General features: G+C 34.8%; 1 non-coding gene across 1 annotated transcript; it reads right to left on the bottom strand.

Annotated features, from left to right (window-relative positions):
- Positions 1 to 10,814: 10,814 nt before the first annotated feature.
- LOC126029065 (U6 spliceosomal RNA) lies at positions 10,815 to 10,921 on the bottom strand. Its single transcript, XR_007502722.1, has one exon. It is a non-coding gene; the product is annotated as a U6 spliceosomal RNA (small nuclear RNA).
- Positions 10,922 to 13,091: the final 2,170 nt, after the last annotated feature.

Here is a 13,091-nt window from a genome sequence, read left to right on the forward strand (position 1 = left end):
TTTATTTTGGTGCTATTACGGGTATAGCTGCTATAAACATTTTAACGAAGATCTGGAAGTACGAATCAGGTGATAGAGTGCAAGACTAGCAATATATGCCCTCACTTGAGCTCTGCTCAGTGTGGCCCTTATAAAAATACTTGAGGAAGTCCTTGAAGTAACACATTTTGGTTTTTGAAAAATATAAAATCAACCCAGGATCCTAAAATCAGTTTATAGTTATCATTTTAACAAATGGTTAAACTTTCTCATCATTTTTCACTTTAATGAGCAATGTATAAGAGTTTTACCTGTTCTTATTCTTGCTCACAATTGGTTATTATTGTCTGTTGTACTCATGGATAAAGTGGTTATTTACTGTGGGGTTATTTTTGCTTTACATTTGCCCTGTTTTTTCATTTTTTTCTTTCCATCTCTATTTTTGTCTTTTTTTGAACTTGTAGATTATTATTTATGACATTCCTCAGTGTACTTCAAATGATCTCTGATTGAAGCAGTAAAAACTCAGTGTAAGTTTTGATTTTTACATCTTAAAATGGACCTGAGAATTGGATCACACAGTGTCAATGTAAGCAGAAATGCTGAATGTACAATAAGAAATAATTAAGATCAGAGGTGAGATATGGAAATAGAGTTCCTAAATATTCAACTGTTTTATTCTTCCTTACTAACAACTTTTTCTTTTGTATTAACTGTAGTTTGCAGTAAGGTTCAAAAATAGGAGTGTGAGTCCAATCTAACTTTTACCCAGTTCCCCTAGTGATAATGCTTTATGTAACCTAGAATAACTGGTGCACAATGCTAATTAGACTTTACTCAGCTTAACTACATTTTACATATATTCATTTGTTATTGTTTTGTTTGTTTGTTTTTAGTTTTTGGGTCACACCCGGCAACACTCAGGGGTTACTCCTGGCTCTATGCTCAGAAGTCGCTCCTGGCAGGCTCAGGGGACCATATGGGATGCCGGTATTATAACCATCGAACTTCTGCATGCAAGGCAAACACCTTACCTCCATGTATCTCTCTGGCCCCTGTGATTGTGTTTAGATCAATGTGGTTTTAGCATAATGGAACTCCTACTGTTACTCCTTTATAGTGACACATAGTCCCTCCAGTTCCTATACCTGGTGACTATTAATCTGTTTTCCATTATTGACTTAATTTTTATACTTGGGATAAAGGTTGAGAGACCCAGTATACTGGTGGTAGGTGTGGTGTAGCATCTCTCTTTACATTTTCTTCCCCTCTCTATATTTTCACTTGTTTGCTCTCTCTTTCTCACACACATTTGAATTTTTAATCATTATTTAAGCACCATAATTACAAACATGAGTGTAGTTGGGTTTCAGTCATAAGCAGAACACTCCCACCCCTTCACCAGTGCAACATTCTCACCTCCCCCCCCCACCTTTCCCATTCCTGCCTGTATTCGAGACAGGCATTCTACTTCTCTCACTAATTAACATTGTCATGATAGTGGTTAGTGTAGTTTATTTCCCTAACTGCACTTACCACTTTTTGTGGTGAGCTTCATATTGTGAGCTGGTCTTTCTGGCCCTTAACTCTATTGTCTCTGGGACTTATTACAATAATGCCTTTAATTTTTCTTAAAACCTATAGATGAGTGAGACTATTCTGTGTGTGTGTGTGTGTCTGACTAATTTCACTCAGCATAATAGTTTTCATGTACATCCATGTATAGGAAAATTTCGTGACTTCATCTCTCCTGATGGCTGCATAATATTCCATTGTGTTTATGTACCACCGTTTCTTTAGCCATTCATCTGTTGAAGGGCATCTTGATTGTTTTCAGAGTCTTGCTATTGTAAATAGCATTTCAATGAATATAGGTGTGAAGAAGGGATTTTTGAATTGTATTTTTGTGTTCCTAAGGTATATCTCTAGGAGTGATATAGCTGGATCATATGGGAGCTTAATTTCCAGTTTTTGGAGGAATTTCCATATAGTTTTCTATAAAGGCTGGACTAGATGGTATTTCCACCAGCACTAAAGAAGAGTTTCTTTCTCTCCACATTCCCCCTAGCGCTGATTGTTCTTGATCTTTGTGATATGTGCCAGTCTCTGTGGTGTGAGATGGTACCTCATTGTTGTTTTGATTTGCATCTCCCTGATGATTAGTGATGTGGAACATTTTTTCATGTGTCTTTTGGCCATTTATATTTTTCTTTGAGGAAGTGTCTGTTCATTTCTCCTCCCCATTTTTTGATGGGATTAGATGTTTTTTTTTTTCTTGTTAAATTCTGTCAGTACCTTGTATATTTTCAATATTAGCCCCTTATCTGATGGATATTGGGTGAGTAGTTTTTCCCATTCTATGGGTGGCTTTTGTACCTCAGGCACTATTTCCTTTGAGGTTCAGAAGCTTCTCAGCTTAATATATTCCCATCTGTTTATTTCTGCTTCCACTTTTTGAAGAGTGCTGTTTTCTCCTTGAAGATGCCTTTAGTCTCAATATCATGGAGTGTTTTACCTACATGTTGTTCTATGTACCTTATGGTCTCAGGACTGATATCAAGGTCTTTAATCTATTTGAATTTGACCTTTGTGCATGGTGTAATATGGGGGGGGGTTCTGAGTTCGCTTTTTAGCAAGGGGTTAACCAGATGTGCCAACACCACTTTTTGAATAGACTTTCCTTGCTCCATTTTGGATTTCCTCCCCCTTTATCAAAAATTAATTTATTGTATGTCTGGGGAGCATTCTCTGAATACTCAAGTCTATTTCACTGATTTGAAGATCTGTCTTTATTTCAATACCATGCTGTTTTAATAACTATTGCTTTGTAATATAATGTAAAATTGGGGAAAGCAATGCCTCCCATATTTCTTTTCCCAACGACTGCTTTAGCTTATTCAGGGGTGTTTATTGTTCTAAATGATTTCAGAAGTGTTTGATCCACTTCTTTGAAGAATGCCATTGTTATCTTTAGAGGTTTGCATTAAATCTGTACTATGCTTTGGGAGTATTGTTATTTTAATGATATTAATCTTGCCAATCCATGAGCAGGGTATGTGTCTCCATTTCCTTGTGTCCTCTCTTATATCTTGGAGCAGGCTTTTGAGCTTTTCTTTGTATAGGTCCTTCACCTCTTTAGTTAAGTTGACTCCAATATATTTGAGTTTGTGTGGCACTAATGTGAATGGGATTGCTTTTTTAATGTCCATTTATTCTCTATCATTATTGGTGTATAAGAAGGCCATTGATTCTTAGTTGTTAATTTTGTAGCCTGCCACTTTGCTATATGAATCTATTGTTTCTAGAAGCTTTTTGGTAGAGTCTTTAGGGTTTCTAAATATAGTATTACCAGGCAGTGCTCAAGGGCTGCTTCTGGCTCTGCAATCAGGATTCACTACTGGTAAGTTTAGGGGACCATCTAGGATGCTGTGCATTGAACTTGGGTCAGCCATATGCAAGACAAGTGCTCTATCCACTGTACTATCTCTTTGGCCAGGCTCCACATATATAAAACAACAGTATTGTTTATGATCTGTCCAAGTTGTGTATATCAACAGCCTATTGCTTTCCATTATAGAATAGTATCCCATGATATGAATGGTTTATTTATCTGCTAACTTGAATGTATTGTTTAAAATTTATGAACATTACAAATAGAGAAGCTACAAATATTTTTGTGTAATATAATGTTCATTTCTCAGTTCTAAATGTCTAGGAGGGTATCCACTAAGATATCTATCTATCTATCTATCTATCTATCTATCTATCTATCTATCTATCTATCTATCTATCTATCTATCTATCTATCTATCTTTCTTTCTTTCTATCTATCTATCTATCTATCTATCTATCTATCTATCATAATGATTTTTTGACATAATAAGAAATTATTCAACTCTTCTCCACAGTGACTATATATTTTTTTACATTCTTCTTTTTGTTTTGTGCTGATTTTGTGGCCACACTTTGTGATGTTAGCTTGAACTTACTATTGACTATGCATTTTAGGATTACTTCTGGCAGAACTGTATGCAGTGCCAGAGATTTAACCCAGGTGTGTCTGGTGCATGGCAAACTGTACTCTCTCTCAAAGCTCTATATATTTTACATTCTAATAAACAATGTGTTCGATTTATATACTGAAGAGCTGCTGGTAATATTTTTCTTTTGGGGGGAGCACATATGGGTATTCTCAGAGATTATTCCTGACTATGAGCTCAGGAATCACTCCTGACTGATGCACGGGAACATATGGGATTTAAAAAGTCTAAATTGGGTTGGTCATGTGCAAGGCAAGTGCCCTACCTTCTGTATTATTGCTCTAACCCCCCAAAATTTGGTATTTTCACTATTTTTTCCTTTTCCGTTTCCTTCCTTCCTTCCTTCCTTCCTTTCTCTTTCTTCTTTCTTTCTTTCTTTTCTCTCTTCTTTCTCTTTCGCTCTTCTTTTCTTTCTTTCTTCTTTCTTTCTTTCCTCCTCTTTTCTTTTTCTTTTCTCTTTCTTCTTTTTTCTTTCTTTCTTTCTCTTTCTTTTCTTTCTTCTTTCTTTCTTTCTCTTCTTTCTTTCTTTCCTCTCTTCTTTCTTTTTTCTTTCTTTCTCTTTCTCTCTTCTTCTCTCTTCTTCTTTCTTCTCTTTCTCTCTTCTTTTCTTTCTTTCTTTTTCTTTCTCTCTCTCTTTTCTTTCTTTCTTTTCTTTTCTCTTTCTTTCTCTTCTTTCTTTTTTTCTTTTTCTTTCTCTCTTCTTTCTTTCTTTCTTTCTCCTCTTTTTTCTTTTTCTTTTTCTTCTTTCTCTCTTCTTTCTTCTCTTTCTCTTCTTTCTTTCTCTCTCTCTTTCTTTCTTTCTTTCTCTCTTTCTTTCTTTTCTTTTTTCTTTTCTTTCTTTTCTTTCTTTCTTTCTTTCTCTTCTTCTTTCTTTCTTTTTTCTCTTTCTTTCTTTCTTCTTTCTTTCTCTTTCTTCTCTCTTTCTCTCTTCTTTTCTTCTCTCTTCTTTCTTTTTCTTTCTTTCTTTTTTCTCTTTCTTTTCTTCTTTCTTTCTTTCTTTCTCTTTCTTTCTTTCTTTTCTTTCTCTTTCTTTCTTTCTTCTCTTTTTCTTTCTTTCTTTCTTTCTTTCTTTTTCTTTCTTTCTCTTTCTTTTTCTTTTCTTTCTTTCTTTTCTTTCTTTCTTTCTTTCTTTTCTTTCTTTCTTTCTTCTCTTCTTCTTTCTTTCTCTTTCTCTCTCTTTCTTTCTTTCTCTTTCTTTCTTCTTTCTTTCTCTCTTTCTTCTTTCTTTCTCTTTCTTTCCTTTCTTTTCTTTCCTTTCTTTCTTTCTTTCTCTTTCTTTCTTTCTCTTTCTTTCTTCTTTCTTTCTTTCTTTCTTTCTTTCTTTCTTTCTTTCTTTTCTTTCTTTCTTCTTTCTTTCTTTCTTTCTTTCTTTCTTTCTTTCTTCTTTTTCTTTCTTTCGTTCTTTCTTTCTTTCTCTTTCCTTTCTTTTCTTCTTCTTCTTCTTCTTCTTCTTCTTCTTCTTCTTCTTCTTCTTCTTCTTCTTCTTCTTCTTCTTCTTCTTCTTCTGCTGCTGCTGCTGCTGCTGCTGCTGCTGTTTCTTCTCCTTCTTTTACTTTTTGGCCACAACTCGTGGCCTTTAGGGCATAATTTTGGCTCTGATTTCATGGATCGCACCTGATAAGCTCCTGGGACCATATAGGGTATCTGGCTCAGCTATATAGGGTGCCATATAGTTTACCTGGGTTAGGGGAAAGTGCCTTACCCACTCTATTATCTCTTAATATTTATGTTCTTATAAGGTGAGTAACTGTGTTGCCTGGTTTTATAGTTAAGGATAAAAAATAAAATAGTAGTATTAAAAGATATCCAACATATTAATTCCTTTCTACTCTTTTTTTGATTAATTTATTTCTTTTTCTTTTCTTTTCTGTTCTTTTTTCTGTTCTCTTTCTCTTTTCTTCCTTAGTGCTGACATTGAGGAACATCCAACTGAACAAATATAAAATCAGTTAATTTTAAATAACAGAATCTTATACATATTAAGTTAAGGCAACCTCTGTAAAAACAGTCAATCATTTCTGCTTTTGATTTTTGACAGACTCCTCTGAAGATATATAAATTGATTTCACCTGGTTTCATTGATGCTATTGGAATTATTTGATTGATTATTTTATAAAGTCAGGTCGCATTGATGTCACCAGGACTATTTGATTATTTTATGAAGGCACATGTAGAAAAAGCTAAACTATTTTCCAGAAAAGTGGCTAATGTTTAAATAGTAAATCTAATTCCTTTCTTCTAGATATTGCCTCTGACACTTAAGTTGTTACCTTTCCAGGGTCTGTTAAAATGGTCAGCTGAAGTTAAAACAATCAACTGTTTTAAAATAATGTTTTTGAATAGCAAAACCAAAGTTGAGCATATTTAAATTTTTCTCCAGAATTTATCTTTCCTCTATTTAGGGAGAGGAGGTGGAGATAAGCCAAGAATGTTGCTAAAGAAAATGTTTCCTAAGTCTGAGGTAGGTTAGATTTTGAGGAGTTTTTATACCATATTTCTCATTTTCTTTCTCTGCTTACTATTTTTGCTCATAATAATTTATTTGGACATGACATGTATCTATCAACCTATCAATCTATCTAATTACCAAACAAAATGGAAAATTATAAGGAAGAAAAACAAAAGAAAACCCACTTAAATTTATATTTCTGAAATAGCCCATAAAAGGGTTAAAGAGAAAGCTATTAATTTTCCAGAGAGGAACATATGGCATCTCTTTGCTTTATTGAGATAATTTTACAGTCATGAATGGAGGTCTGTTAATTGCTTATTTATTAATGATTAAAAGTATTACTTTTAATCCACTTTCATCTTCCCAACAGAAATATAGCCCGTTCCTCCACCAAACTTCAAAATAAATAATAGCCACTGATATTTCCCAGTAGTCCAGTCCTGATTGATAGATATCTCTGTGGCCTTCTCAGAAAAGGGGCAGGGCAGATTCCCTCTTTTGCCCAATGTTGTGCCTACACACTCTGGGACAGAAAAGTCCCAGCTCTCAACTTAACCCTATTTCTAAGCCACCAAATTTGCTCTAGACCTATAAATCCCGAACTATGCAGCTACATGCTATAAATTCAAATTGGTGTTATGCCTTTGTTGTCACCTCAATATCTTCTAGTAATGTCAGTTTAGTAACATCATAGGAAATCTGATAGGAAACTTATATAGTAAGTTTACCAACCTAAATGAGCCAAAAAGTTGTTAAAAATCATTAGTAGCAATTTTCCAGGAATTGCTTTTTCCAGGGAGCCTTTCCATACTTTGTTATCAAATGTTATTTGAACCACAGAATCAAGTAAATTAACTTTTTAAAAAATTTTTTATTTCTTTTAGTGGGACTATATCTGGTGTTGTCTGGAATTTAGTCCTGGCTCTGTCTTGGTTGTTCCCTGGGAATATCAGGAGAACAGTGGTGCTGAGAATTGAACCTGAGTACCTCTTATGCCAAACATGCTTTCAGCTCTTTACATCATCTTACAGGCCTAACTGACTTTTTTGAATCAAAGTATTTTCTTATTAGGGGTACACCTCGAGAAGTTTGTGGTAGGAGTTGGTGTCTTGGGGTGTCTGGTCACTCTTGGTTTGCATTGGCTTGGCACTATAGTTTTGGCAGGTGGTGCTGAAGTCTAAAAGGTGTTCAAGAAATCTCATAAATTAGGCTTCTAAAATACTTCTGTAGCCATTAACTAATAAATACTTTTAGGAAAAAAATAATCCCTATATAACCAAGGCAAGAAAAGGCAAAATCGTATTTTATAAACATATTGTTGTAGCACAAAAATGCCTGAGGTTTAGAGCCAATAGATCTGGGTTTCATTTCCAGGCTTTCATAGCTACCATCAATTTGACCTTCAGGAAGTTATGTTCTTCTGTGAGTCTTTATTTGCCAAGAAAAAGTGGATTGTTCTGAAATTTCTTTGAAAAATAAATAAGACAAAGTATGCATAGTACTTATATAAGTATATCCTCTCACAATGCTAGCTTTCTTTGGGTCCACTTGTATTGTCAACCTCCATGTAAAAAGGACTGGTAAAACCTCCCTCTCTCTACTTTGAAAGCATTTAGCATATGGAAAAAGCACAGTGAACTTGAGCTCCTTGTCAAATGCTCCATTTCCCTCCTGGACTGCAGTCATTAACTAGAGCATAAACCCTCTCCTATATCACTTGACTCCATGTACATGGCACCTACTAAACAGACTAAGTTTTATATTTTTTCATCATCACTTTATAAGCAATAATTTAGACTGACATGGTCTAAACACCACTATTTCTGGAGTAAATGAATATGAAAGTATTGAGAGAGGCCCACATATTAGAGAAGTTGAAAAATTATAAGTTTTTATACTTTTGTGGTTTTATTGTTGTAATAACTATTTTGACTAAAGCTAAAAGGTTACCAGAGTAAAGGTAGTATCAGAATGACATTTTTTTTAAATTTCAAGGCCAAACCAGATTATAACTGTTAATTTAATTTTTGTAGTAAGGTAAGATTTGCAGAAAGGAATACAATATTTGTGTTTCTTGTTCAGAAAAATTTCTAAACATTTTAATCTGTTTGATTTTATAATGTTAAGCATCACCAGTCTCACATACTCTGCTTTATTTGGGTTATTTAACAATAGATATGCAAAAGATTCTATTTAATAAAGACAATGCTTGAAATAGCATTTTAAAAGGGATAATATATTTGAGACTATTAAACCAACATATATGCAGTCATTAAATACCCATTTCTCTATGATGCTCCAACCATTAAATGAGTAATAATCCTTTCTTCATTGGGTTGTTGAATATTTCTTAATTTTAGCTTCCAAGTTAAATATTCCTTTACTCAAGCTCAATGGTAGTCTGGCATGCAAGCTTTGCTGGAAGAAATATATTTTCTAAGTTTCAAAATCAAATCTTATTTTAATTGAGAAATACAAATAAGAAGGTTAGAGCCCTGGGTTTTTCCTGATAGCCATAGTGATGAGTTTGAAGAAAGAACATGATGGATGATTCTGACATAAAGAAAGAGAAAATCCTTTTAGTGGAAATAGGACTTTGAGAGATTAAGAAATGAAACAATGGGAAACACTCTTGGGATCTCAGAGATAAAGGCACTTTTGCAACTCTAGACCAATGATGAAGGGTGAGGAAATGAGGTAGTAGGGAATAAAGAGAAATGAGAACACATAATTCTGCTATTCAGACTATGGCAAAAACAAGGTAGAAAGTGGGTAGAAGGTCATAGAAATTTACTGGAATTAAGCTTCTGGAACTAGAACTGAACTGAGCTTCAGAGACAGTCACTCACTGTGACCACATACACCACAAAGTCAGTGAAGTCTAGACATTTCTTCTGCTACCAACACAGTGTTATCTAAATTTTTATTCCACAGTCTCTCAGAGAAAAGAGGAAGTTTCTCTGGAAAGATCAAGCTGCTGCTTCTTTCTTCCCTCACCAAAGTATTTCACATCGAAAAAACACAACAATCTTGTGTAAAGTATTTTAGGAATACAGACTGTTTAATGTTTGTTACAGAATAGGAATTTGAACTATAAAGTAAGATGAGTTAAGCCACCTAAGGTCATTCATTTGGGGGAAAGCTTTCAAGCAGAGTTCAGGGGCACAGAGGGTGGTATTTTGCCTTGTGTGGTTCTGACAGTTCAATGATCACTTCTGGCCCACGATGTGGTGAAGGAAATAGCAGGGTCACCTTGGCAGTACTGAAGGAGTTCATAAGGTAGTAGGGATTAAACTGGAGCCTCCTATATATCCCAGGCATGTGCTCTAGCACTTTGAGCTATTTCTCTGCTCCCTAAAATAATTAATTTTTTTTTTTTTTTGGTTTTTGGGCCACACCCTGTGACGCTCAGGGGTTACTCCTGGCTATGCGCTCAGAAGTTGCTCCTGGCTTCTTAGGGGACCATATGGGACACCGGGGGATCGAACCGCGGTCCGTCCTAGGTTAGCGCAGGCAAGGCAGGCACCTTACCTCCAGCGCCACCGCCCGGCCCCTAAAATAATTAATTTTATGCATATCTGAGTTATACCTTTTGTTAAAATTGGTTGTAAATTTAAACATAAAGTCTCAAAACAAATTTTAGGACCAATATTATTCTGATATGTACTCTGACCACAGTGGAATTAAAGCAAGAGCACCCAAAAGACAGTAGTAGAAAATACACAACTTCTTGAAAATACTCTAAATTTATTGGTAAGAGAGAATCTTTAAAATCAAAGTTTAAAAATACTTAAAATTATTAAGAAGACACCATGAACGAGAACTTGTGAGATAAAACTAAAGCAGTATTTGCGGGGTTGTAGAAATCCTTAGACACATAAATTAAGCAAGTATTGCGCCTATTTGGCAAACTCCATGAGAGCCACTGAAGCAAATAACAGAGATGGGCAAGAAGCTTTCCTCATCCACTCTATTCAATGCTCAAAGGATCAAAGACTATAACCCTCTAATCAGAAATCAAAACTACAATCACATTTATACCCTCAAACTTTACATTCTAGTGTGTCAGTGAAGAGCATATAAAATTAACTGCAATCTATAGTAAAGCAAAGCATTGCCCCACATCGTGATGAGATATGAGAGGAACCAAATATGGTTCAAAGTCAGAGCCCATTTTCCCACATTTATTAAGCCCACTTTTTCACATTTATGTCAGTCCAGGTGTTTGCTGGTGAAGTTCAGGAGCTTAGCAGGAAGTTAGAATTAGCACATTTTAGGGGCAAATTTTAACCTTTACTTTACAAATTTTAACCTATACTTAACTTTTTTCTTTTTTTCTTTTTTTTAATATGGAACGCTTCATGAATTTGCATGTCATCCTTGCGCAGGGGCCATGCTAATCTTCTCTGTGTAGTTCCAATTTTAGTATATGTGCTGCCGAAGCAAGCACTACTTAACTTTTTTCCCCAAAATAATGGCTTGTCTAAATCTTTGTTTGAACTATACAACCAGAAGCTATTGGTAGGCACTTGAAAATTTCTTTTTTTTTTTTTTTTTTTGGTTTTTGGGCCACACCCGTTTGACGCTCAGGGGTTACTCCTGGCTATGTGCTCAGAAATCGCCCCTGGCTTGGGGGGGACCATATGGGACGCCGGGGGATCGAACCGCGGTCCGTTCCTTGGTAGCGCTTACAAGGCAGACACCTTATCTCTAGCGCCACCTTCCCGGCCCCCTCTTGAAAATTTCTTTACCAATTCAATATTATTGAAGTATCTGATAGGTTGTGATATAACAGCAGGAGGAAAGTTAAAAATCAGTAGAGGCTGGAAAGAGGAATCAAAGGTTTCGAGTACAGGCTTGACAATCAATAGTATCCTGATTTTGATATCTTGGTGGTTTTTGGGCCAAGAATCATTAGGAGGTCTCATATGTCCTAAGAGAGGAGCTCTTTCTAAAAGCATTCTTATTCTAGGTGATTTTAACTCTAATAAGGGGCACATTATCAACAGTATTATATTAAGTTCAGATTGCAAGTTAGTCTCCAAAACTAATCAGGGGGAGAGATAGTACAATGATGGTATAGCAGATAGTACAGAGCTAGTACAAGCAGATACTTTCCTTGTATACTTTCCAACCAGACTTTATCTTTTTCATTTATACTAAAATTAAAAAAATAATTTTCGACTTGGATTGGACAAACTAGTTTGCCCGGAGCCTAGAGTTGGTTTTATGCCAGGAAACTTCAGGGATAAGGTCTCCTTGTAGTTAGGCCAAGGCTTTTCCTTTCTATGTCCCTCATATTTTGGTGGGCCATGCAAACAATAATTGCCACTCTAACACCATTTTTACTGTTTTCCTTTGACTCTAATAAAAAAAAACACTTAAACTTTTGAGGTTAACTTAAACAAATATGCATGTGCATGGAAATGTAAAAAAATACTATGCCTTTAATGTTTAAGGAGTTACATAAGTTTTATGACTTTAGATTGCTTTGTGTGCTGCTAAGAAATGTTATAATGTATTACAATCTGGGTACAAAGTAATTGTACATGGGTTCTGTTTTATTTTTCTTAATGTTCTTTGGCTGAAAGTTCAAAGTTAAGATATCAGCAAGGGGCTTCTTCTGAAAATTCTGTTTATGGGTGATTGTCCTTCCATTGTAACTTTACCTTGTCCTCTTTCTTTGCATCTTTGTTCTCATAATTAAAAATAAAAAATTAAAAAAAATTTTTTGGAATGGCCACACCTAGTGGTACTGAGGGCAGACTTCTGACTCTGCTTAGGGATAACTTCTTGAAGAATTTTGGAACCATATGAGGTACGAGGGAATCAAATCTGAGTTGACCAGGTACAAGGCAAGTGTCCTACCAATTATACTGTCCCTCTTGCCCCATGAGTTTGATCTTTGACACCATATACAGTCCTCCAAATTACACTAACCCTGTGTGCAGAGCAAGGAGTAAGCTCTTAATACTACTGTATGTGGCCACCAAAACAACAACAAAAATACCCTAAACAACAAATTAATAATGTCGAATTAAAAACTTTCCAAACAAACAAGGAGAAGAAACAGACAAATGACCCAGGTCTCATGGTTAGTGTTGATGTATCATCTCCACTGCTACAAGAACCAAGGTTCCCTCTAATCAATGCAACTTGGAACATTTATATATTATTTACTTTTTAATAACAATAAGCATCCATTTCTGAATTTTGTAATGCTAATATCAAAGATATATTATGGGTTTTATAAATAAGTTTTTTATTAAAAGGACTATATAATGCACTTAATATTTTTATACTGCACATAATAATTAAGATGTTATCAATTGTCATCTATTATATGCTTTTATGGTGGATCCATCCCCTTACTTGGACTTCCTGCCTTCTTTATACTTAACTTTTTTTCCCCTTCCAAATAATGGCTTTTCTAAATCTTTGTTTGAAGTATACAACCAGAAGCTATTAGATTAAAAATCAATAAATTTGACTATTATGAACTTTAGTCTATTATATAAAAATGCCTTTCTATTTACTTATCTACTTAGGCATTTCTCTTAAATTAAAAAGACCCAAGAAGGAACAACATTTAATAATAATCATCCATCAAGAAATATTTG

Source organism: Suncus etruscus, chromosome 14 (assembly GCF_024139225.1).
Source record: "Suncus etruscus isolate mSunEtr1 chromosome 14, mSunEtr1.pri.cur, whole genome shotgun sequence".
In the NCBI taxonomy this organism is placed as follows: domain Eukaryota; kingdom Metazoa; phylum Chordata; class Mammalia; order Eulipotyphla; family Soricidae; genus Suncus; species Suncus etruscus.